The sequence below is a fragment of the Callorhinus ursinus genome, unplaced genomic scaffold (genome assembly GCF_003265705.2).
Source record: "Callorhinus ursinus isolate GAN/ISIS: 27379988/994484 unplaced genomic scaffold, GSC_fseal_2.0 scaffold9, whole genome shotgun sequence".
NCBI classification, from domain to species: domain Eukaryota; kingdom Metazoa; phylum Chordata; class Mammalia; order Carnivora; family Otariidae; genus Callorhinus; species Callorhinus ursinus.
The window spans coordinates 63,862,590-63,889,622 of record NW_027397071.1 but is presented as its reverse complement, the minus strand read 5'-3'; the positions used below and the strand labels follow the sequence as shown (position 1 = coordinate 63,889,622).

At 34.7% G+C, this 27,033-nt stretch overlaps 1 protein-coding gene across 3 annotated transcripts in view; it reads right to left on the bottom strand.

The window, feature by feature from the left end:
* The window catches only part of SPATA6 (spermatogenesis associated 6), a 140,573-nt gene that overhangs the window by 13,036 nt on the left and 100,504 nt on the right, over window positions 1-27,033 (bottom strand). Inside the window, exon 12 of one of the 3 annotated variants that reach the window (XR_003208159.2) lies at window positions 4,002-4,120. The exons of the other annotated variants lie outside the window; for them this stretch is intronic. The gene's annotated coding sequence lies outside the window, so the exon portion shown is untranslated. The remainder of the gene's footprint in view (window positions 1-4,001; window positions 4,121-27,033) is intronic. 3 annotated transcript variants of the gene reach the window in all.

Sequence of the window (27,033 nt, the reverse complement as noted above, 5' to 3'; positions counted from 1 at the left end):
ACTTAAGCCTTTAATAACCTTAAGAAATAGGAGGTAGTGAAATCCAAAAAATTAAATAACTTGGCCAAAGTCATACATTATTAAGTGGCAGAGCTGGAATCGAAACTCAGATCTAACCTGATTTACATTATACTGCCTCCTACAATGCAAATGAAATCAAAACCTCCATCCCAAGCCATTAGATTACTCTCCTATATGAAAATTAGGCTCAAACTTTCAGCTATACCTATTTTTCAGCTAATATCTACTTGTTTTTTTGAGGGTGTTCCGAAATAATATAGTCCAGAGGAAACTTTCTCAGAACTTCCACGAAGAAACATTTTTCTTTCAGCAAAAGTCATTAATAAAATAAACATTATTAAAAGAAGCTGTGGGCTTTCCTTCCCTGAAACTGGCACTAAGTTAAATGTTCTCTTAAGATTCCTTTCACTGGGGCACCTGGGTGGCTCAGATGGTTAAGCGTTTGCCTTCGGCTCAGGTCATGATCTCAGGGTCCCGGGATTGAGTCCCACATCAGGCTCCTTCCTTAGCAAGAAGCCTGCTTCTCCCTCTGCCTGCCCCTTCCCCTGCTTGTACTCTCCCTCTCTGTCTGGCAGATAAATAAATAAAATCCTTTTTTCTTTTTAAATTCCTTTCATCAATGATCACTACACCTTGTGCATGTGATTGACATCTTACTTAGACTACCCCTGGGACAAAGAAATAAAAGGCATCTACTCATGCTTGCAAACTGAAAAATTTAAGGACAAAAGTGGTTAGTCTAAAACATATCCAGAACTAAAAGGCAGCAATCTCACTAATTACATAGTGTTTAAATAAAATATACACCTGTCATTCTCAAACACATGAAATTCTCATATATAGTTAAAATACCCATAAGGTGTATTTTATTGCTATCAAAATTCAATACATTATTTATAGTGAATTGTGTGCAAGACAAGAATTCAAATAGAATTTGATCATTAGTTCTAATATGCATTAGCACCCTGGACAAATCAGTTAGCCTTAATGGCTTTAATTTCTTAATTGATAACATAGAGAAAATTTAGGTAGACTTGCTTAAAGACAAAAGGATAGGAAGTTGAAGGGCTAACTTTGAATTGAGGTTTTTCTCATTCTTTCTTCTTTCTTTCCTTTCCTCCTTCCTTCCTTCCTCCCTCCCTCCCTCCCTCCCTCCCTCCCTTCCTTCCTTCCTTCCTTCCTTTGAGAGAGAGAGAGTGGGAGGGAGAGGAAGAGAGAATCTGAAGCAGACTCTGTCCTGAGTGTGGAGCCCCATGCAGGGCTCTATCTCACGACTGCAAGATCTTGACCTGGGCTGAAACCAAGAGTCTGAGACTTCACCAACTGAGCCACCAAGGTGCCCTGAGGTTTTACTAATTCTATAACCTGGTTTATATTATAAGTGTAATAGAGAATAATAAAGTCTGAAGGGAAGACCACTTAAAGAATACTTAAATGGTAAATTTTTTTTACACAAGTTTAATTTCTAAGGGATCTCATAGGATTTAGACACGTGGCCCACAATACTTTCTTAATATGCCATGATCGTGAATTTAAAAACTAAAGATAAAAATAGATATTTCTTAAGCAATAGAGATGAGACATTCAAGTATGTTGGGTATTTGCACGTCTTGTTTAAACCATGCTCATATAGGTGAGCCTAAAACTGGCTTTAAGCCGCTGGAGAAATTGGGAGTGGAGTTAAAGCTAACCAGGGTTGGTTTTTCTTCCTTTGGGAAGGCAGTGCTGTCTGGCCTGAGATCCCACTGTGTCACCCGCCTGTCCGCAAACATTCTAGTCTTTGAGATCAGGATGCAGTCGCGTCCCCCGGGTTTTGTTAGGTAGGTGGATAGCCCAGGGTATGGGTTTGCTGGGCTCTGCTGAGATCAGGCTGGGCCCCCTGCTCCCCCCGGTCACTTGGATATGACCACTCACTCTTCACACCCGCTAAGACTCAAACTGTGAAATAGGTAAAACTAGCTTTCATCCACTATGCATGCTCAATATTAACTTTCAGAAAAGGATTCGTGAAGCAGAGAATTGCGCGTGAGTCCAGGCCCTTGTTCCAGAAGGATCCCCAGCCTCCGAGAGGCACGTAGCTTTTCTGCAGAACGGAGGGCCAGGTGTGGGTGGCGTGCCTTTCTTTCTTTGAGAGAGAGAGAGTGGGAAGGAGAGGAAGAGAGAATCTGAAGCAGACTCTGCCCTGAGTGTGGAGCCCCATGCAGGGCTCTATCTCACAACTGCGAGATCTTGACCTGGGCTGAAACCAAGAGTCTGAGACTTAACCAACTGAGCCACCGAGGCACCCTGAGGTTTTTCTAATTCTATAACCTGGTTTATATTATAAGTATAATAGAGAATAATAAAGTCTGAAGGGAAGACCACTTAAAGAATACTTAAATGGTAACTTTGACAAATTGCCAGAGGCAGAGTGTGAAAAAGTACGTGTGATAGTTAATTATATGTCAACTTGGTTCAGCCATGGTGCCTAGATTTTTGGTTGGACATTATTCTGTCCATTTCCATAAGGCTTTTATGGATGAGATTAACTTTTACATGAATGGACTTTGAGTAAAAGAGACTGACTTTCATAATGTGGGCACGCCTCATCCAATCAGTTGAAGGCCTTAAGAGACCAAAGGCTGACCTCCCCCACAGAGGAAGGAATTCTGCCAGTAGACTGCTTTTGGATTTGAACTACAACTCTCCCCTGAGTATCCAGCCTACCTCATCAGATTTTGGACTTACCAAGCTTCCACAATTGTATGAGCCAGCTCTTTAAAATTTCTCTCTCCAATATGTGTATATGTATATAAATACACACACATACATACACATGTTCTTTTGCTTCTGTTTCCTTGGAGAATCCTGACTCACACAATATGAGAATGAAAAACTCATACAATATATTAGTTGGAGACTTCAGTACTTCACTTCCAACAATGGATAGAACAATCAAGACAGAAAATCAACAAGGAAATGGAAGACTTGAACAAAACTATAAATCAACTAGATCTAACATCTACAGAACACACTCTAGACAATAGCAGAATATACATTCTTCTCAAGTATACATGACAAATTTTTCAGCAGAGACCATTATTAAACCATAAAATGAGTTTCAATAAATTTAAAAGGACTGAAATCATACAAAGTATGTTATCCGGCTGCAGTGAAATAAATTTAGCAAATTAAATCTTTATTGAAAATTCTCCTACAAAGATGGGCTTATTTAAAAACATTTAAGAAATAATCTTACACAAACTCTTCCAGAGAATGATTGGGAATATTTTCCAAATCATTTTTTTATAATTTAAATTCAATTAATCAACATATAGTACACATCATTATTTTCAGATGTAGAGTTCAATAATTCATCAGTTACGTATAACAACCAGTGCTCAAATCATTTTTTAAAAAAATTATTTGCGAGTGAGAGAGAGTGTGAGTGAGCAAGTGGCAGGAGGGGCAGCAGGAGAGACTCTTCAAGTAGACTCCCCACCAAGCAGGAGCCAGATGTGGGGCTCCATCTCATGACCCATGAGAGCATGACTTGAGCCGAAACCAAGAGTGGGATGGTTAACTAACTGAGCCACCCAGGCACCCCTCCCAAATCATTTTTATGAGGCCAGCCAAAACTTAAGGAAGGAAAGGAAACTTACAGACCAATCACTATCATTAACTTAGGTATAAAAATCCTAGGTAAAATATTAGCAAATCAAAACCAGTAGAGTATGTGTATGTGTGTGTGTGTGTGTGTGTGTGTGTATACACATATATATATATACATACATAAATTATGACCAAGAGTTTTGTTCCAAGCATGCAAGCATGGGTTAACATTTGAATAATCAAATAAGCAATTTACCACATTAAAATAAAGAGAAAAAGCATTTAATCATCTCAATTGTAGTAAAATTCATACATTTACAATAAAAATTTTAAAAAATCATAAGAAAAAGAATAAAAGGCATTTCTGTAATCTAGCAAAGAATACCTACAAAAAATGTATAGCACACATCATACTTAATGTTGAATTATAAAAAGCTTCCTTGTTTGGATGGCAAACAAAACAGGATGCCCTCTATCACCACATCCATTTCATATTGCTTTGGAAACCCTACACAGTGCAATAAGGCAAGAAAAAGAAATAAAAGGCATAAAGATTAAAGAGGGAGAAATAAAACTGTCATTCTTTACAAATTATATTATACATACAAACACGAAAGAACTACCATATATTAACATTAATATGTGAATGTAAAGTCACTGGATACAAGGTAATTATACAAAAATCTATTACAGCCATTAACTAAAACCAAATAGAAGATACAATTTTAAAATATACAATTTATAATAGCATTAAAATATCCAACATCTAGGAATAAATCTACTGAAAGAAATGCAACTATGATAATTATGACATAATTGGGAGAAATTAAATATCTAAATTAATTTTAAAAGACACCATTTTCATGGATTGTAAGACTCAATATTGGTAAGATGTCAGTTCTCCCCTAGTTAAAGCACTGATTTAATGTAATCTCAGTCAAAATCATAGCATGTTTTTTAAAACAGACAATCTGGTTTTGGAATGCAGATGAAAATTCAAAGAACAAAAAATAACCATAGCAATCTGCAAGCAAGAACAAAGCTGAAGAACCTCTACCATTAGATATCAAGAGTTAATATAAACCTATAGCAATTGAGAAAGTATGATTTAGTACAAAATGAAGAAGCCAAAGAAACAGAAGAAAATCCAGAAAGAGACTCACATATATACAGTCCCAATGGAATAGGACAGAATCCAGGACCATCTCCACGTAAACAGAGTAAGGAAAAGAATGGCCATTTGAAAAAAAGATGATGGATCATAAACATAGGGGAAAAAAAGAAACCTTCATCCAAATCTCACATTATACATACAAATCAAATCCACATGCATTGTAGATCTAATGTGAAAGGCAACATGATAAAAGATTTTTTTAATGGGGGAATATCTTCAGAATCATGGTTAGCTGAAGTTTTCCTATATGGATGTAAAGAAAGCACTAACTAGGGCGCCTGGGTGGCTCAGCTGGTTAAGCCACTGCCTTCGGCTCAGGTCATGATCCTGGAGTCCCCGGATCGAGTCCCGCATCGGACTCCCTGCTCGGCAGGGAGTCTGCTTCTCCCTCTGACCCTCCCCCCATCTCATGTGCTTTCTCTCTCTCTCTCTCAATCTCTCTCTCTCTCTCAAATAAAATAAATAAATAAATCTTTAAAAAAAAAAAAAGAAAGTACTAACTAAAACACTAACCAAAAGGAGAGGAAAATTGGGCTACATTAAATTAAGAACTTCTATTCACAAAAGGACTCTTATTAAAGAAACAAACATGTATGTCACAGATTGGAATGTATTCATAATATAAAATATTCCCATTAGAAAATGTCCAGGAATTAAAAGACCTTAAGAGGCATATGGTACAAAGGGAACAGGTTTAACATGTGCTTTTTGAGAAGTACGACAAAGGCCAAACTAGATAAAAATAAGGGATAATCACAGCTAAGTGTACAATATTAAAGTGCTGAAAAGAAATAACAATGAAAAAATCTTAAAAATTGCCAGAGAAGGGAATTCTAGGAAGATGTTAGTGACAGCGTGTGGTAGGCAGAATAAGGGTGCCCAAAGATGTCCATGCCTTAATTCTCAGAACCAATGAATATGTTACCTTACATAGCAGTAGGGAATTTTGCAGATTTGACTAAGGTTAAGGATCTTGACAAGGGAGAATTACCTTGAATTATCTGTCTGGGCCCAATTTAATCAAATGAGTTCTTAAAAACAGAAAAACCTTTCATGGCTGTGGTCAGAGGGAGATGTGATTAAGAATTAGAGTCAAGGGGCATGTGGGCGGTTCAGTTGGTTGAGCATCCAACTCTTGGTTTCAGCTCAGGTCGTGATCTCATGGATCGTGAGATTGAGCCCCATATAGGGCTCCTCGCTCAGTGGGGAGTCTGCTTGAAGATTCTTTCCCTCTATCCCTCGCCCCACATGTACTTGCTCTCTCTTTCTCTCTCTCTCAAAAAAATAAATCTTTTTTAAAAAAGAATAAGGGTCAAGGAGATGCAACGTTGCTGGCTTTGCAAATGGAGGAAAGTGGCCACATGCCAAGGAATGTGGGTGGTCACCAGGAGCTGGAAAAGGGAATTTCTAGGGAATTGATCCTTCCCTAGAAACTCTATAACGAAAACAGCTCTGCTGACACCTTGATTTTAGGCCAGTGAGATCCATGCCAGGTCTATAGAAATGTAAGATAATCAGTTTGATCTACTAAGCTTGTGGTAATTTGTTGTGGTAGCAATAAAAAACAAATAATATTTAGAGGCACAAATCCCCTCATAAAAACATGCAGAAATTGTTTTGGGGTTAGATGGAATAATTCACGGCAGACCAATACTCCTGCTGAAAACTAGAAAAGTCAGAAACAAATATAAATTTATATGTTTTAAGCTATTAGAAAGATGCAAAAAAAAAAAAAAAGAACACTAGTGATTATAACATTTCAGAGGAGAGAAACTTTCAAAGGTGGACTGATGATCTGCACCACCATTTTCCTTAAGCATTTGCATATCCTGAGCACAGGCTAATAACCAGAGCTTCTATTAGAACAAAGGTCATTGCTGCGACCCAGACAAACCAACAAAGTTTTTGATGGTTGTAAAAGAGTGGAGTAATGTAACGGAATATTATGAGGCCTTAGATGTACAACCAGTATCTCAGTTATGACATTTATTGATTTATGAAGCTGCACGGGACTAGAGAGTATAGAGATAACCCAAAAGTATCCAAATGTTCCTACAGTTTCATGGTACTTAAGAGATAAAGATCTACTAGAGCTAGAGGCCCTCAAAACACAAGAGGCAAAAACCCTGGAGATAGTATTGACACTTAAGGACCTGTAACTGTTTTTAAACTGGAAAGACTTGACAATCTGGGACTAGCTAGGCTAAAATATCTGGTCTTGGCTCCCCTATTTCTGGGGAGGGAGTACCCAGCAGAATTTTTTGTGAATCACACCACACTTGAGAAGTAAAACTGAGAACTGGAAGAGCCTCAAACATATAAAAGTGTCTTGTCACAATATTTGCCAAATTCTGAAGCTATGCCAGGTTGGGGAGCAACAAATTAATCCAAAAAATGAATGAAAAGCAAAAGATCCATGCCATATAATTAGATGGTAATTAAAAGACAAACATCTGTCAGGAAAAAAGACTTTGGTAACAAAGCAGTTAAGAGCTCATAGCCTTGAAATGTAGTGAATTGATACTTGACTGGTTGCAATCACATTTACCCGAGGGTACCTGATTTCTGGGAGCAGCTAGAACTGGTTGTAGAGCTGGTGCTGGCAGATACAGAAACCAGCAGACATTTTGATGATTATGCAGAGCTGATGTCATAAAAACAGAGATGAGAGGGGACTCAAATATATGAATATTTTCTGCAGGTTCCTGGTATGGAAATGTAAGGAACTAAACCTAAACTCTCTGCGAAGTAGGAGAGAAATTGCCTCAGTTTCTTGGTACTGAGAAGACAAAGACCTGAAAAACTCTGACTTGAAAGCACTGGAGGCTAATTACCAAAAAAAGAGAGCTGAAGTGAGATTTAATGAAAGTCTGATTAAGGATGAACTGAGATTTACCAAAACATCAATATAGCCTCAAACTAGTTTGGTCTCTTTTGAATCAAAGTTAAAAGGTGAAAGATTTGATGCCACCTGCCTAATAGAGGAAAGAGGGAATCATCTGGAAAGATCTAAAGTTCTTTTAGAAATAATGTCTAGAATTTAATTATGAAATAAGTAGTACAGTCAAGACAGTACAGTCAGGACAGTACACAAGAGTAAAAAGGACAAAGGAAGCAGATCACAAGTGCAACCCAGCTGTCAGAATTAGGAGATAAGCCCTTCATACTATGATCAATATGTTCAAGAAAATAGATGAGAAGTTGGACAAAATACACATAAAGGTTAAGGTTTTCCAGAAACATTGGCATTTATAAGAATTAATCAGAGACATTGTATATCTAAACATTAAATAGAAATAAAGAACCTAATAGATGGGTTTAACAGTATATTGGAAACAGTAGAAGTATCAGGTCTGATCAAGTCTGATCACTGATCAGACAAGATCAGTGAAGTAGAATACAGGTTCATAGGAAATGCTAATAAAAGAGAAAGTAGAATGATGAATACAGAAAGAAGTGCAAGAAACTGTGGGAGATAATCAAAAGGTCTAATAGATGTAATTGGACACCCAAGAAGTAAGGAATAAAGGTAAGGTCATATAGCATATTTGAAGAAATAAAGGGCTGGAATTCCCTAAACTAATTTAAGTAATGAATTCACAGATTCAAGAAACTCTGGGCAGGGTTAACAATAAATAAAACCAAAACTTTCAGAACTAAGGACAAGAGAAAATACTAAAAGAAGCCAGAGATAAAAGACATTACAAGAGAAAGGGTTAAGACTAACAACAGGCTTATCAAGGTATGCTATTTTTAAAGTACAGGAAGAAAAACATCTGCCAACATATACATCTATATCCAGTGAGGAAAAAGTCTTCACAGATTTAGTGGATACATAAATAAACCCATAAGTAATAAAAATAAGTAAATAAAAATGAGAAAATTTTCCAATAGCAGATCTGTACAAAAAACCACTAAGGGGAATTCTTCAGGCAAATGGGAAATGATCCAAAATGAAAAGAAAATTCAAAACTAAAAAGCACCAAAGAAGATGAATATGTAGGCAAATATAAATACTACTATACAAAATATGAAGGCAAATATAAATAAATATTATTATACAGAACAATAGTATCAATGCATTGTGGAATCCAAAATACATACAGAATTAAAATGTCTGACAATAACTTTAAAAAAGAAAGGAGTTTAAAAGGAGTATAAGTGTTCTAAAATTCTAGCACTATCAAAAAACTAGTAAAGAAAATAATTGTATTAGATTGTAATAGAGGATACACGTATTTTATAGGGCAACATTAAAATAATAAGCAAATACATACCCTATGAGTTAAAAGAGGGAGGAGAGGGAATAAAAATATCTTAGTTAAAGGAGATATGCAGGAGATTTAAAAAACAAATGAATAGATCTATCAGATAAAAAAACAGAAGACGGTATAAACCCAACAATATCAGTAATTAAATGATTACACTAAATAAAGGTAAATACTGAATATTACAAAACCCAACTACATAAGACACACATCTTAAATATAAGGACAAAGAAGGGGTAAAAGTAAAAGAATGAAAAGTACCGATCAACATTAACCAAAAGAAAGTTGATATGCCTATAATAATATCAGACAAACTATATTTGAAGGCAAGAAGCTTTCCTAGAGGTAAAGACATTTCACAATGATAAACAGGTCAATTAATCAGAAAAAAACCCCCCACAATTTAAACATGTATGCATCCAACAACACAGTTTCAGAACATGCAAAGCAAAACCATAATACATTATCAATTCATACTCTCTGGAATACCTATAATGGGGAAATAAAACCCAGAAAATACAGTGTGTTAGCAAGGATATAGAAAATTAGAACTCTCAACCACTGATACTGGAATACTTCGAAAAAACTCTTCAGCAGTATATTCTACATTCCTTCCTTATGACCAAGCAACTTCACTTTAGGTATATATCCAACAGGAATACATATATATGTTCATCAAAGAACTTATATAATAATATTGATAGCAGTACTATTAGTATTAGCCCCAAATAAAAAGAATTAACTGATAAAGTTTGCTATTCTTATTGGAATACTATAAAGCAAAGGTTGGCAAACTATTCTTTGAAGGGCCAAATAGTATATATGTTCAGCTTTGCAAGTTATGTGCTCTTTGTTACAACTGCTCATCTCTGCTGTTGTAACTTGAGAGCAGCCATATAAAATATATAAACAAATGGGTCTATTCATGTTCCAGTAAAACTTTATTTAAAATTTATAAGTCTGGAATTTGTCTGTGGACTATAGTTTGCTGATTCCCAGTATATAATTATAAAAATGAAGCACATGCATGTCACAAACATAATGATCAGCAAAAGAAACTAAATACAAAAGGATAATTACCATATGATTCCATTTATGAAATGTTCAAAAACACATAAAACTAGTCTATATGTTGTTAGATATTAGAATGTAGGTTGTGTAGTGACTGAAAAGAGGCACCAGAGGCATTTCTGGGGTGCTGGTAATCTCAAGTCTCTGATCTGGATGCTGTTTACCCAGGGGTTCACTTTTTAAAAACTCACTGTGCTGTAGAACTTAGGATTAAAGTAAATTATACTGAAATAATTTTTTGTAATTACCTAGAATAGCATTATTAAAAAATCCATGGGAAACATCTGCAAGAAAATTAAGTGACAAGATATTCCCATGAACTCCAAAATATCAGGAGACATTTGTAAACCCCCAGTAGGTACATGAGATGGTAACACCATCTGTGGAGGACAAATCAGAGGAAAACATTGAAGCACCTGATAAACCAAATAACTTCAAAGTAACAAAAGAGAGTATTCACTCAAAAGGTTGGTGGGCCAATTCAGAAACCGAAACCAGAAGAGGTTTTCCCACTCTCATAGTAATGAATACAAAGGATTTACAATAAATTCTGAAGGAGCTGGAGCAGTCTGGGACCCATTAACTCTCAAAACTAACACGCCAAAGTCATCTTCCAAGATAAAACTTTACATTGAGTATAAACATCTGGAAAAAGAATACAAATTGAACAGGGAAGTAAAAACAAAGGAAAGAAAATTTTTACATAAAAATTGGGTAGAAAAAGCAAGCCAGGAAATGTCAGAAACTAAGCTGCCATGCTTTAGAACAAATGATGAAGACAGAAAAAAGAGCTCTCAAACTACACATTTAGAAAAATTAATCTAAATCCTATGTCCCTTTTTAAAAGTTTAGGAAAAAATAATTTTACAAAGTAATTATCATAAATGGGTTAAATTTCATAAAAAGTTTTAAGAGGGGAAAAAGAAGACCAAATAAGGAGCCCTCAATGAAAGCATGCCAGAAAAGTCATGCTCACAAAACAGATGGAAAATATTTTACCTATGTCTTCATGGCCTGACAATTTGTCTTCCCAAGAGTAAATGTTCTTATGAGAGAACAAGAAAGAAGCTTTAATGTCTTTTTGATGTAGCCTCAGAAGTCATACACTGTTATTTCTTCAATAGTCTATTGTTTGCACAGATCAGCCCTATTCACATGTGGTGGGAAGAAAATACACAGGCGTGAGAATACTAGTAGGCAAAAAATCACTGGTAGCCATCTTTTACCCCAATAGTAAAAGAACAAATTTAAAAGAATTTAAAACAACAATTATAAGGATACTAACTGTGCTTAAAAAAGGATAGATGACACTGGAGAATCCCTTACTATGGAGATAAAAGAACTAAAATCTAGTCAGGCCAAAATTAAAAATGCTATAACTGAGATGCAAACTGAATGGATGTCATAAAAATGAGGATGGACAAAGCAGAGGAACAAATCAGTGATACAGAAGATAAATTATGGAAAATAAAGAAGATAAAAAGAAGATGAAAACAAAGGTAATGGATCATGAAGATAGGCTTAGGAAAATCAGCGACTTATTAAAATGGAAAAACATTCGTATCATAGGTGTCCCAGAAGATGAAAATAGAGGAAAAGGGGCAGAAGGTTTATTTGAGCAAATTATAGCTGAAAACTTCCCTAATCTGGGGAAAGATACAGGCATCAAAATACAAGAATCACAGAGAACCGCCATTAAATTCAACAAAATCTGGCCATTGCCAAGGCATATCATAGTCAAATTCACAAAATACAGAGGCAACTAAAGAATCCTGAAAGCAGCAAGGGAAAAAAAGTCCTTAACCTACAAGGGAAGACAGATCAGGTTCACAGCAGATCTATCCACAGCAACCTGGCAGGCCAGAAGAGGGTGGCAGGATCTATTCAATGTGCTGAACGGGAAAAATATGCAGCCAAGAATACTTTATCCAGCCAGGCTGTCATTCAGAATAGGAGCGAGAAAGAGTTTCCCAGACAATCAAAAACTAAAGGAGTTCATAATCGCTAAACCAGCCCTGTAGAAATATTAAGGGGGACTCTTTGAGTGGGGAAAAAGAACAAAAGCAACAAAGACTAGAAAGGACCAGAGAACATCACCAGAAACACCAACTCTACAAGTAACACAATGACACTAAATTCATATCTTTCAATAATCACTCTTAATGTAAATGGACTAAATGCTCCAATCAAAAGACAGAGAGTATCAAAATGGATAAAAAAAGAAGATCCATCAATATGCTGTCTACAAGAGACTCACTTTAGACCTCAAGACACCTGCAGATTGAAAGTGAGGGGAAGAAGAACCATCTGCCATGCTAATGGATATCAAAAGAAAGCTGGAATAGCCATACTTATATCAGACAAACTAGATTTTAAAACAGAGTGTAACAAGAGATAAAGAAGGGCATTATATCATAATTAAGAGGTCTATCCATCAAGACGATCTAACAATTGTAAATATTTATGGTCCCAACTTGGGAGCACCCAAATATATAAATCAATTAATAACAAACATAAAGAAAACTCATTGATAATAATACAATAATAATAGGGGACTTTAACAGAACACTTACAGCAATGGACAGATCATCTAAGCAGAAAATCAACAAGGAAACAATGGCTTTGAATGACACACTGGACCAGATGGACTTAACAGATATATTCAGAGCATTTCATCCTAAAGCAGCAGAGTACACATTCTTTTTGGGTGCACATGGAACAATCTCCAGAACAGATCACATACTGGTTCACAAATCAGCCTTCAACAAGTACAAAAAGATCAAGATCATACCATGCATATTTTCAGACCACAACACTACAAAACTACAGGGAAAAATTTGGAGAGACCTCAAATACATGGAGGTTAAAGAAAATCCTACTAAAGAATGAGTGGGTCAACCATGAAATTAAAGAAATTTAAAAAATGCATGGAAGCAAATGGAAACATGACAGGCCAAGACCTTTGGGATGCAGCAAAGGCGGCCCAAGAGGGAAGTATATTGCAATACAGGCTAATCTCAAGAAGCAAGAAAAGTCTCAAATACACAACCTAACCTTACACCTAATGGAGCTAGGAAAGGAACAGCAAATAAAGCCTAAAGCCAGCAGAAGAGGGAAATAATAAAGACTGGAGCAGAAATAAATGATATCGAAACAAACAAACAAAAAACCCAGTACAACAGATCAATGAAACCAAGAGCTGGTTGTTCAAAAGAATTATTAAAATTGATAAGCTCCTAGCCAAATTTACCAAAACAAAAAGGACCCAAATAGATAAAATCACAAATGAAAGAGGAGAGATCATAACCATACCACAGAATTACAAACAATTTCAAGAGAATACTATGAAAAATTATATGCAACAAACTGGGCAATCTGGAAGAAACAGACAAATTCCTAGAAACTTACAAACTACCAAACTGAAACAGGAAGAAATAGGAAACTTGAACAGACCCATAACCAGCAAAGAAATTGAATCAATAATCAAAAATCTCCCAACAAACGAAAGTCCTGGGCCAGATGGCTTCCCAGGGGAACTCTAAAACAATTAAAGAAGAGTTAATACCTATTCTTCTCAAACTGTTCAAAAAAAAAAAATAGAAATTGTAGGAAAATTTCCAAACTCATTCTACAAGGCCAGCATTACCTGGATTCCAAAACCAAAGACTCCACTAAAAGGGAGAATTACAGGCCAATATCCCTGATGCAGATGGATGCAAAAATTCTCAATGAAATACTAGCAAATGGAATTCAAAAGTACATTAAAAGAATTATTCACCACAATCAAGTGGGATTTATTCCTGGGCTGCAGGCTTGGTTCAATATTCACAAATCAGTTGATGTGATACACCACATTAATAAAAGATAAGAACCATATGATCTTGCCAATAAATGCAGAAAAAACATTTGACAAAATATAGCATCCATTCTTGATAAAAACCCTCAACACAGTAGGTATAGAAGAAACATACCTCAACATCAAAAGCCATATATGAAAGACCCACAGCTAATATCATCCTCAATAGGGAAAAACTGAGGGCTTTTCCTCTATGGTCAGGAACAAAATAAGGATGTCTACTCTCACCATTACTATTTAACATAGTACTGAAAGTCCTAGCCTCAGCAATCAGAAAGAAAAGAAATGAAAGGCATCCAAATCAGCAAGGAAGATGTCAAACTTTCACTATTGGCAGACAACATGATACTCTATGTAGAAAACCTTAAAGACTCTACCAAAGAATTGCTAGAACTAATACACGAATTCAGCAAAGTTGCAGGTTATAAAATCAATGTGCCGAAATCTGTTGACTTTCTATACACCAATAATGAAGCAGTAGAAAAAGAAATCAAGAATCTATCCCATTTGCAACTGCACCAAAAACAAGATTCCTAGGAATAAACCTAACTAAAGAGGTAAAAATATGTACTCTGAAAACTATAGAACACTTATGAAAGAAATTAAAGAGGACACAAAGAAATGGAAAAGCATTCCATGCTCATGGATTGGAAGAACAAACATTGTTAAAATGTCTGTATTACCCAAAGTAATCTATACATTTAATGCAATCCCTATCAAAATACCAGCATTTTCTACAGCACTAGAACAATCAATCCTAAAATTTGTATAGAACCACAAAAGACCCCAAATAGCCAAAGCAATCCCAAAAAAGAAAAACAAAACTGGAGGCAGCACGATTCTGGATTTCAAGCTGTATTACACAGCTGTAGTCATCATGACAGTATAGTACTGGCACAAAAACAGACACATTGTTCAATGGAACAGAATAGAAAACCCAGAATTGGGCCTGAACTATATGGTCAACTAATCTTCAACAAAGCAAGAAAGAATATCCAATGGAAAAAAGACAGTCTCTTCAGCAAACGGTGCTGGGAAAACTGGACAGCAACATGCAGAAGAATGAAACTGGACCACTTTCTTACACCATACACAAAAGTAAATTCAAAATGGATGAAAGACCTAAATGTGAGACAGGAATCCATCAAAATCTTAGAGGCGAACACAGGCAGAAACCTCTCTGACCTCAGCTGTAGCAACTTCTTACTAGACACATTTCCAGAGGCAAGGGAAACAAAAGCAAAAATGAACATCAAAATAAAAAGCTTCTACATGTGAAGGAAACAATCAACAAAACTAAAAGGTAGGCTATGGAATGGAAGAAGATATTTGCAAACAACATATCTGATACAGGATTATTATCCAAAATCTATAAAGAACTTACCAAACTCAATATCCAAAAAAACAAATAATCCAGTTAAGAAATGGGCATGGGACACAAATAGACACTTTTCCAAAGAAGACATCCAGGTGATTAACAGACACATGAAAAGATGCTCAACATCACTCATCATGAGGGAAATACAAATCAAGACCACAATGAGATACCATCTCACACCTGTCAGAATGGCTAAAATTAACAACACAAGAAACAACAGGTGTTGGTGAGGATGTGGAGAAAGGGGAACTTTCTTGCACTGTTGGTGGGATGCAAACTGGTGCAGCCACTCTGGAGAACAGTATGGAGGTTCATCAAAAAGTTAAAAATAGAGCTACCCTATGATACAGCAATTGCACTACTAGGTATTTATGCAAAGGACACAAAAATACAGAATCAAAGGAGTACATGCATCCTGATGTTTATAGCAGCATTATTGACAACAGCCAAACTATGGAGAGAGTCCAAATGTCCATCCACTGATGAATGGATAAAGATAGATGTGGTGTATATATATACACACACAATGGAATATTACTCATTCATCAAAAATAATGAAATCTTGCCATTTGCAACAACATGGATGGAGCTAGAGTGTATTATGCTAAGTGAAATAAGTCAGCCAGAGAAAGACAAATACCATATGAGCTCACTTATATGTGGAATTTATGAAAGAAAACAGATGAACATGTGGGAAGGGGGAAAAAAGAGAGAGGAAAACAAACCATAAGATACTCTTAATGATAGGGAACAAACTGAGGGTTGAGGGAGGGAGGTGAGTAGGGGATGGTCTAAATGGGTTATGGGGATTAAAGAGGGCACTTCTTGTGATGAGCACTGGGTGTTGAGTGTAGGTGATGAATCATTGAATTCTATTCCAGAAACCAATATTGCACTTTATGTTAACTAAGTAAAATTTAAATTAAAAAAGAAAAATTTAATTAAAATATAAAAAGAGAAAATATTCACAAAATAATGAAAGACACATGACATACATTGGGAAAAAAATCAATCCAGAATAATCAACACATGATATATTCTGGTATTATTACTAAACTTTAAAAATGAAGGGGAAAAAAGCCCCACAATTGGATTTCCAGGCTAAAAGAGTAAGTCACTCACAAGGGAAAGAAAATTGGATTTTAAGCGGATTTTGACAGCAACATCCTGTGTCAAAACCAAGAAACATATTTAAAATAAAGAAAATGTGGGGTGCCTGGGTGGCTCAACCATTAAGCGTCTGCTTTCGGCCCAGGTCATGATCCTGGGGTCCTGGGATTGAGCCCCACATCAGGCTCCCCACTCCATGGGAAGCCTGCTTCTCCCTCTCCCACTCCCCCTGCTTGTGTTCCCTCTCTCACTGTCTCTCTCTCTGTCAAATAAATAAAATCTTTAAAAAAAATAAAAAAATAAAAAAAATAAAGAAAATGTAAGCCAAGGATTTTTATATCCAGCCAAAGTAACTTTCAGGCATAAAGACTACAGACAAAATATCATTATCATGCAACTCAGGGAATATTTGTTCCATGAGCCTCCTTAGGAATTTACTAGGGAAAGAGCTTCAGACAACTGAAATGATTGGAGAAGACATTGACATAAAATAAAAAAACATTAAGTATTTACATGTAGAACTTTAAATGAAGAATATAAAGGAGAGAGTATAGTATTATAGCATATAATGGTATATGCTCTGAAAATGTAGCTGAGTACAGTTATGAAAAAGTGGAAAGGAGAAAAAAATTCTTTAACATTCTTCAATAATTGTATCTTCAATGGTAGTTTGCTATTTTTGTTCTGAGATCATTTTGTTAACAAAGCAAATGAGGACTTGGATTATGTTCTAATTTTATCACCTTGAATGCATCTGTATTCATGACTCCTGGATTCCAGGATAAAGTCTACACATCTTAGCCTGGTTTTCCATGATCTGGCCCAACAATGACCTTCTGCTTTACCTGGATTATCTCCACAAGGAGTTTTACCTAAAAACATGCATTTCTGTACAGGATAGGCTGGTAGGATTAAGTCACATTTACTCTTATTTCTGCTATTTAAAGCATCTAGGCAAAAAATAAAATAAAATAAAAATAAAGCATCTAAGCATTGGAATTGCTACATAGAGCAAGTGAGTGAGAGAGAGAATATGAACTAATCAGGCATTATGTGCCTACTGATAAAGACAGAGCATGACTCAACCTTTCTGTTTATATTTAAGAGGTGTTTTGAAATAACCATATACTGGCATTTTTAGTCTATATGACAATCATTGTGTTCAATTATAATGTTTATTGTTTGTATTTAATGTACCTAACTGATACAGTTGGGTATAAATTTAGTGTTTTCTATTTATCCTGCCTATTCTATATTCTGTGTTTCCCTCTATTTCCTTATTTCTGCCAGAAGGCACCAGAGTCTGGGATTTAGACATAATAGCAAAAGGACTGGGGTCTTTGTTGAAGTGATCTTACATTTTCTTGAATAAATGTGAAAATCATTTGCTCCCTTTTCACCTGGATTTTATTTTCAACTGAATCTTTCCTGATCACTGACTTTCATTAGCTTGTTTGAAATGGGTTCTCTTCATTTTTTAATGATTATCAAATTTTCAACATATTATGTTTTATTCCCCTCTGTATTAGTCAAATGTTTAATGATTCATAAAGGACTTTTTCACTGTCCCAGAAGAGTTTGAGATTTAAATAAAATCTTTGTGAAGTAAAAAAAAAAAAAAGTCTTTTTCTTTTTTTGTAAAATTCTTTGTAAGGTATAAAGTAAATTTTAAAAATCCTGGTGTTTATATTTAAGATGATATATCTTTGTCTATGAGTATCCTTCAAGGAGGACCAACCTGTACTTTGATCTGACCTGTGTCCAGAGAGTGTGTTTGAGTGTGCAGATAACAATGTCTATCTCTAATATGTTAGTGTTTATTTCTGTTTCTGAACATGTATTCTGTTGATGGATCTTATGTTTGCATGCTTTCACGTTTATGTTTAGACATTTATATTTTCTAACTTATGTGTATCAGATTGTACTTTGTGTGTTTATTTCTGTAGAGCTTAGGGGTTAAGATCATAAAGAGTAAGGAGGGCACTTGTATGAGCACTGGGTGTTATACACATGTTATGTTATATACGTATATGTTATATGTATATATGTATGTGTTACACGCATATGAGCACTGGGTGTTATACGCAACTGATGAATTATTAAACACTACATCTGAAGCTAATGATGTACTATATGTTGGCTAATTGAATTTAAATAAAAAAAACAAAAGAAAAACAATAAAAACATGCTAAAATTAAAAAAAAAGTATTAATCTAGATTCAAATCTTTGCTCCAATCATCTTAAATAGCTACAAAACCTTATATAAGCCACTTAACTTTTCTGAGCCTCAGTTCATCTTTAAAATAGTACTCCTTAATAGTAATTACTTTATAAGATTATTGCAATGATAAAATGGAGTAACATATACATAGTGCCTGGGATGTAGTCAACACTTAATAAAAAGTTATTATTTCTATGTAATCAATTTGTTTTTCTCTGGAAAAACAATGACATTACTTGTTTATGCTTTTTATTATTATATTTAATCATATACTGTGCCACACTGTTTTTTTTTACTCTTTTATATTTATTTATTGGTTTATTAAATCATTGGATTATATAAGTTCCTTATGGGTCAGAAATTTGATTATATGAAAAGATCTCCAGTGCTGTGCATAGTGCCAGATACAGAGCATGCAGATATTTGATGGAGAATGCTCAATATATATGAATTAACATAGACAGAAATATATGACTAATTTTAATAGCCTGTGTTCAGGCTGCTCTTAGTGTAAACCAATTTAAGGTACTGAGATTAGTGCCCAGTTTAAGCCAACTGCATGTATGTATGTATATATGTGCGTGTGTGTGTCTATGTGTGTGTGTAGTTTGTTTTTGTTTAAGGGCACAAGGAAGCTACTTAAACAGTAGTACTAGTGGCACCAGCATTTCTGAGAGAAGCGATGAACTAAAGGTCTGCAACTGGTGTTTTCCTGGGGGCATTTGTGTATTGAGCATAGAGCAAAATGTTGGGAATCTATGCTTTGTTCAACCACAGGTCCACTGCTGGAAGACAAAGAAATCAGCAGGGTTTTGGCAGACTTACTATGCTAGATGTACAAAATTAAAAACCTGAGAGGCCAAAATCCAATGAGACATGATGGGTGCAAAACTGAGCTAACTGTTCCCTCAAGATACTGGCTGAATGTCTGAATCAGTACAGGGTCAAGGGACAAAAATCTAAACAGAAAGTATTTGAAAAGCAGAAGGGATTTGCTGCTGTCTACCTAAGAAGAATTATACATAGTACCCTATGGGAGGGAAGGAGCTTATAATCACACCAGCTCTCAGTTAAAAGCCCAAAGAGCTGAAATTAAGAACTTAGAACAGTTGACCTTGAACATGGGTTTGAGCTGAGCAGGTCCACTTACAAAGCAGATTTTTAACAGTACTATAAATATATTTTCTCTCCCTTATAATTTTCTTAATAACATTTTCTTTTCTCTAGCTTACTTTATTATAAGAATACAGCACAGAATACATACACAAAATATGTGTTAATCAACTGTTTTATGTTATTGGTTAGGCTTCTGGTCAACAGTAGGCTATTAGTAGTTAAGTTTTGGGGGGGTCAAAAGTTATATGCAGATTTCTGATTGCAAGGGGGCTGTGGAGCTCTAACATCCGTATTGTTCAAGGCTCAATGGTAGTTTAACATTTTATTTTTGAATATTTAGATTTACAAAACAGTTGCAAAGATGAAAGAGTTCTTGTGCACAGGAACTTCACCCTTCATCCACATTCTTAATGTTAATATCTTATATAGCCACAGTTCATTTTGCAAAACAAAGAAATTAACATTAGTACAGTAATTATCTACATTGCAGACTTGGATTGCACCAGTTTTTCTGGCAATGCACTTCTATTCCAGGATCCAATACAGGATACCATGGTGCTTTTAGATCATTTCTCCTTAGTCTCCAATCTGTGACAAGTTTCTGTCCTTCCTTGTTTCTTATGACCTTGACAGTTCAGAAGAGTACTAGTCAGGTATTTTGTAGAAAGTTTCTCAATTTGCTTTTGTCTGATATTTTTTCATGTTTAGACTAGGGTTATGGGCTTTGGGGAACAATGTCACAGAGCAGTGCCCTTCATAACACCTGATATCAAGGAATACAGGATGTCAGCATGAGTTATCATTAGTGATGTTAACCTTGATCACTTTGTAAAGGTGTCTGCCAGATTTCTCCAAGTTACAATTTCTCCTTTCCATGCTCTATTCATCAGAAACAAATCATTAAGTCTAGCCCACACTCAAGGGAAGAATAATTATGCTCCACGTCATGGAAGGGGCAATATCCACAATTATTATTTACAATTCTTCTGTAAGGAAGATGTATCCATTCTCATTCTTAGTCATTCATTGTTTCACTTATATCAATATGTACTCATGGATTTTGTTTTATTCTTTGGGTTATAATCCAAATATTGCTATTTATTTTGTTGCTCAAATTATTCCAGCAATGGCCACTGGGACTTCAGATTGGCTCCTGTGTTCTTTTGATATGCCCCTGTCCTCCCCACTGCCCCCTCCTTTTTTTTTTTTTTAAAGCAATTCTTCACTTTTCATACTACAAGATGTTCTTCCATCGTAATCTTTGTTTCCCCTGCCCCAGCCCCAGGATCAGCTATTGCTCCCAGAGTCCTGGTAACTTTTACTGAATACAGGTATTTAGAAACCAAGATCTGGGAGCTGGGTGTGCTCAGGGCTATTGGGTTGTCACTCCTTTTAGGCCTTTTGGAGGACCAAAAGTAGGAAATATAGATGTGTACTAAGCCAAATACACTCATATCTATATTTGAGTCAATCTATCTGTATATATAGTAAAATAAACATGAATTAAACTGTTATTTTAGACACTATTCTAACATCATAGGGCTCACCTTGTTTCTTTGTCACTTCTTTTCTGACAATGAAAAACCTGGTATCCAGCCAAAACACTATACTCCAAAGTTATTTAGGTAAGCTAATTTAAAACTATATCTTGTATTTTTAGTACCTTTAGATTCATTTGTTATAATCTGCATTAAATCCTCAGAAGCCCAAACATCACACTTGATATTTTTTTCTTTTATTTTTCATTCACTAAAGTTCTCTCTTTCTGATGTACATTTCTGGTAGTTTTGACAAATGCATAATGTCACATATCAACAACTTCAGTACCCATCAGCTCCAACATCCTAAAAATCTCCCTGTGAGACTGGTTTCTTTGTAATCGACCTCTTTTGCCTCCCCTATGCTTTGCTATTTCAACGTCATGTAAAAAAAGAAAATCAACAATATGTAGCTTTGGAGTTCTAGCTTCTTTCATTTAGCAAACTGAATTTAAGACTAAACATGTTGTATGAATTTATAGCTCACTTTTTAAAAAAAGATTTATTTATTATTTTAGAAGGGGGGGAGGGGCAAAAGGAGAGGGAGAGAGAGAATCTCAAGCATATTCCCCCTGAGCACGGAGCCTGATGCAGGGTTTGATCCCATGACCTCTGAGATCATGACCTAAACCGAAATCAAGAGTCGGATGCTTAACTGACAGCCATCCAGTGCCCCTATAGCTCACTCTTTTTTATTGCTGAGTTATAGTCGATTGACTACCATAGTTTGTTCACCATTTGCCTTTGAAGAGTATATTGGTTGCTTCTAATTTTGGGCAATTATGAATAAACTTACTATAAACATGCATGTACAGGTTTTTGTGTGAACATAAGTTTTAATTCATTTGGTAAATACTTAAGAGTAGGATTGCTGGGTTGTATGATAAGTGTATCTAACCTTATACAAAACTGCCAAGCTGTCTTGTGGCTGTACCATTGGGCATTCCCACTGGCACTGAATGAGAATTCCTACTGCTCCATATCCTTGACAGCATTTACTAGGATAAGATTTTTTGGGTTTTTGTTTCTGTTTAACAATTCTAATAGGTAGCAGTGGTATCTCATTGCAGTTTTAATTTGCATTTCTATAATGATTATTGAGCATCTTTTCATGTTTATTTGGTGAAATGCCTGTTCAGATATATTGCCTATTTTTAATGGGGTTCTTTATTTTCTTGAGTTGAAGAGGATTTTTTTTTTTAATTCTGGATACAAATCCTTAATCATATATGTGATTTGCAAATATTTTCATCCAGACTATGACTTGTCATTCTATTCTCTTAACATTGTCTTTCACAGACCAAAAGTTTTTTAATTTTAATGAAGTTAAATTTATCAATTTTTTTATGGATCATGTGCTTGGTGTCATTTCTTAAAAGTAATTTACAAATATAAATTAAATAGATTTTCTACTATGTTTTAGGTCTATGATCTATTTTTAAATGTGCATTTTTAAAAATCCAGAACTATGCACTGAAAGACAACAAATGCAAAGTCTCTGTTTAATTGACTTTGTACTTTTGTCAAAACTCAGTTGACAGTATTGATGTGCGTCTATCTCTGAGGTATCTATTCTATTCCTTTGACATATGTGTCTATGGTTTAGTCAACAACACACTGCCTTCATTGTTGTGCTTTATAGTAAGTCTTAAAATTAGTTGCTAGGTCCTCCAGCTTTGTTCTTTTTCAGAATTGTTTTTGGTTTTTCAATTTCCTTTGCCCTTGCCATATACTTTTATAATCAGCTTGTCAATTTCTATTAAAAAGTTTGATAGGGTTTTAATTATGATTGCACTGAATCTAGACAACAAATTGGGGAAAACTGACATCTTCATATTGAGTCCTCCAATCTGTGAACATGATGTAGTTCTTCATTTAGTTCTATCTTCTTTGATTGCTTTCAACAGCATTTTGTAGTTCTCAAAATGCAAATGCTGCACGTATTTTATTAGGATTATACCTAAGAACTTCAATTTCTGGTGCTATTGTAAATGGTATGGATTTCCTAATTTAAAATTCCAACTATTCATTTCAGATATATAGGAAAAAATTGACTTCATATTTTGTGACCTTGCTAACCTCACTTATTAGTTCTGGGAGCTTTTCTGGAGATCCTGTGGAATTTTCTGCAAAATAATATCCTCTGCAAATATAAGTGGTTTTTTTTTTTCTTATTTTCTAACCTGTATCCCTCTTATTTCTTTTTCTTATCTTCCTGCATTGTCTAAGACTCTCAATATGATGCTAAAGAAATGTTAAGAGAGGGCATCCTTGTTTCTGAATTTAGGGGAAAATATTCAGTCTTTCACCATTAACTACAAAGTGTTAGCTGTAGGTTTTAAAGATGTTCTTCATTAGGTTGATAAAGTTCCCTTCTGACCTCAACTTTACTAAGAATGTTTATCAAGAATAGAGTTGGATTTTGTTAGATACTTGTTCTGTGCTTATTGAAATGACATACAGAAGAAATATGCTTTTTATTTAACCTGTCAATAAGATGAATTTATATTGCATTTCTAGAATGAGACCACTTGATTATGATATACTTTCATTTGTATATAGTGCTGGATTTGATTTGCTAGTATGTTCTTGAGGATTTCTGCATATATGTTCATGAGGGTTTTGGGTCTGTATTTTTCTTTTCTTATAATGTCATTGTCTGGCTTTGACATTAGGGAAAATACTGATTTCATAAAATGAACTTAGGAAGTTTTTCTTCTACTTTCTGTCTGGTAAAACTGCCATTAGGTTTTTCTTAAAGGTTTGGTAGAATTAACCAGAGAAATCATCTGGGCCTGGTGTTTTCTTTTATGTAAGATTCTTAACTTCAAATTCAATTTCTTTAATAGATATACAGCTATTGAGATTATGAACTTCTTCTTGAGTTAGTTTTGGTACTTTATGTCTTTCAAAAAATTCTTGAAAGTTATGTCTTTCATAAAGTTTCAAATAGTTTTAACATCAATGTAAACACATAAGACAGGATTAGCAGACTAGAGGACATTTCCAATGAAAGTATCCAAATTAGAGAGAGAGGAAAAAAAATTAAAAATATCAAAATAAGCACAAGATACATGAGTCTAAAAATCTAAAAAATCTTATACAAGTCTAAAAATCTAATATAAGTATAATTGGGAAATCCAGAAAAACAGATAATGGGGCATAAGTACTGTTTAGAGAAAGAATGGCTATAGGTTTTCCAAAACTAATGAAAAATATCAACCTACAAATTTAGGAAGCCCTGAGAATTTAACATAGAATCAATCCAAGAATACCACATCTAGGTATATAAGAGTAAATTACTAAACACAAAGTTGAGGAGTAAATCTTAAATGCAACAAAGTGGGGAAAAATTCCCACATTACTTCAAAGGTGTAATAGCTTACTTTTCAAGACACACAAAAAAGCCAGAAGACAATGTAATAACTTCTTTAAAATACCAAAGAAAATAACTTTACCAATCCAGAGTTTTATATCCAATAAAACCATCCCACACAAAACTAAAACCAAGATTTTTCAAATAAAATCAGAATTCACAGCCAGGAGAATGTTATAAAAGATGTATTAAAGGCAGAAGGAAAATGACTCTAGAATCCATATGGGAACATGGAATTACAGGAAAGAAGGAAGAATAATAGAAAGGATAATGAATAAAATGAAAGAACATGAATAAACATTACTATATAAACAAAATCAATTTCTTGTGTGTTTTATATATGTAGAATTAAAATGCATGACAAAAATGTGCAAAAAGGGGGCAGGTTAAAAAGGGTTAAATGTTTTAGGGCCCTGTTATTGTTAGAGAGGTCAACGAAAAAATAATTTGTCATGTATGCATTTTGAAATCTGTAGAGCAACCAATAAAAAAAAGTTAAAAATGAATAACAATTTAATAAAAATGAAAGTAAGTTATAAAAAATACTTACCAATCCAAACCAAAGCCACATCAATCTACATAAAAGTTCTAGATTTTAATTCTTCAAAAAAAACCTTGTGTTACTCACAAGATATGCACTTTAAATATGATAAAAAGAAAAAAAATGGAAAAATACCTACCATGCATAGACTAGACAAAAGAAAGCCATTGTAACTACAAATATCAGATAAAATGTACTGTGAAGCAAGAAATATTACTAGAGATGAAGAACCTTCACAATAAAAGGTTCTGTATCCCACCAATGACATTGCTTCAAAATATATAAAATTAACGAAACAAAAAATCTTGTTTTTTGTTTCAAAGAAATCTTGAGGCTTAAACCTTTCTTGGGACTTGATATCTATCTATCATGATACAGAAAAAATAATTTTAATCAGATCATATATTTAAATGGGAAATAAAACAGAAAGCCTTTAGAGGAAAACATAGGAGAAAGTCTTGAAGTACACAAAATTTCTAAAAATGTTAATCAACAACAAAAAACCATAATAAATTGAATTCCTTAGGATTAAGAATTTCTTTTCATCAGAGATGTCATTAAGAGAATAAAAAGGCAAGGCACAGAGTGGGAAAAGACAATTACAAAACATATACCTAAAAATTCATATCAAGGACCTATATGGCTCTCTCAACAAAAAACCAAAAGGAGATAATTCAGTACAAAAATTGGCAAATGACTTGAACAAGTGCTCACAAAGGAGAATATCCAATGGCCAATAAGTATACTCATTAGTCATCAGGAAATAGAAAATTGAAACCATCATATGATAAACTACATCTTACCAAAAGGCCAAAATGAAAACACACACAGGCGCACGCACTCATGTGCGCGCGCACGCGCACACACACACACACACACACACACACGCCAATTAAGTACCAGTAAGGATGTGGAGCAAGTATAACTCTCATACACAGGTAGTTAAAATCACTTGAAAAATTCTTTGCCAGCACCTTCTAAAGCTGAATGTACACATACCCTATGACTGGGCAATTCCAAATAGGAAGAATACATACATACCCAAAGAAGAATACATACATATCCTAATAAGAATACAATGATACCCAAAGTATGCATAAAATGCTTACAGCAGCTCTATAAGAGCCCAAACCAGAAACAACCCAAATGTCCATCAACAGAGGAATGAATAAGTGAACAGTAGTATTTTCATATAATAAAATACCATACAGCAGCAAAAGTGAAGATATTACTAAATATAAGATGTCTGCAGTACAAAGAAGTCTGAATTGCAAAGTCAAAGTGAAACAAGTCAGAGAAAAAAGTAGATACTGTAGGATTTCATTTATATAAAGATTAAAACACACAGTACTAATCTTGCTATTAGAAATTAGGATAACTTTTACCCCTGGAGTGGCAGTAGCTGAGAGGAAAGAAGAGAAGCTTCTGCAGAGCTGATAATAGTTTATTTCTTGATTTGGTAAATAGTTTACAAAGGAGTGTGCTGATTTATTATAATTCATAAACTGGTTACTTATGATTTGTGCATTTTCTATATATACATATATACACTGTACTTTGAAAACAAGCTTAATTTAAAAACAGTATGCATATAGAAACTTAAAACTGTACAAACTGATGGAATGTCACATAATCCAGTTATATTGTCAGGACCAAGCCTAGTACCCAACATGACGCTCATGATAAATGACTGTTTTTCAAACTACTGAATGAAACAAACAAAAACAAATCAAACACAAAAAGAATACACTGTAATTATTCCCCAGCTGTC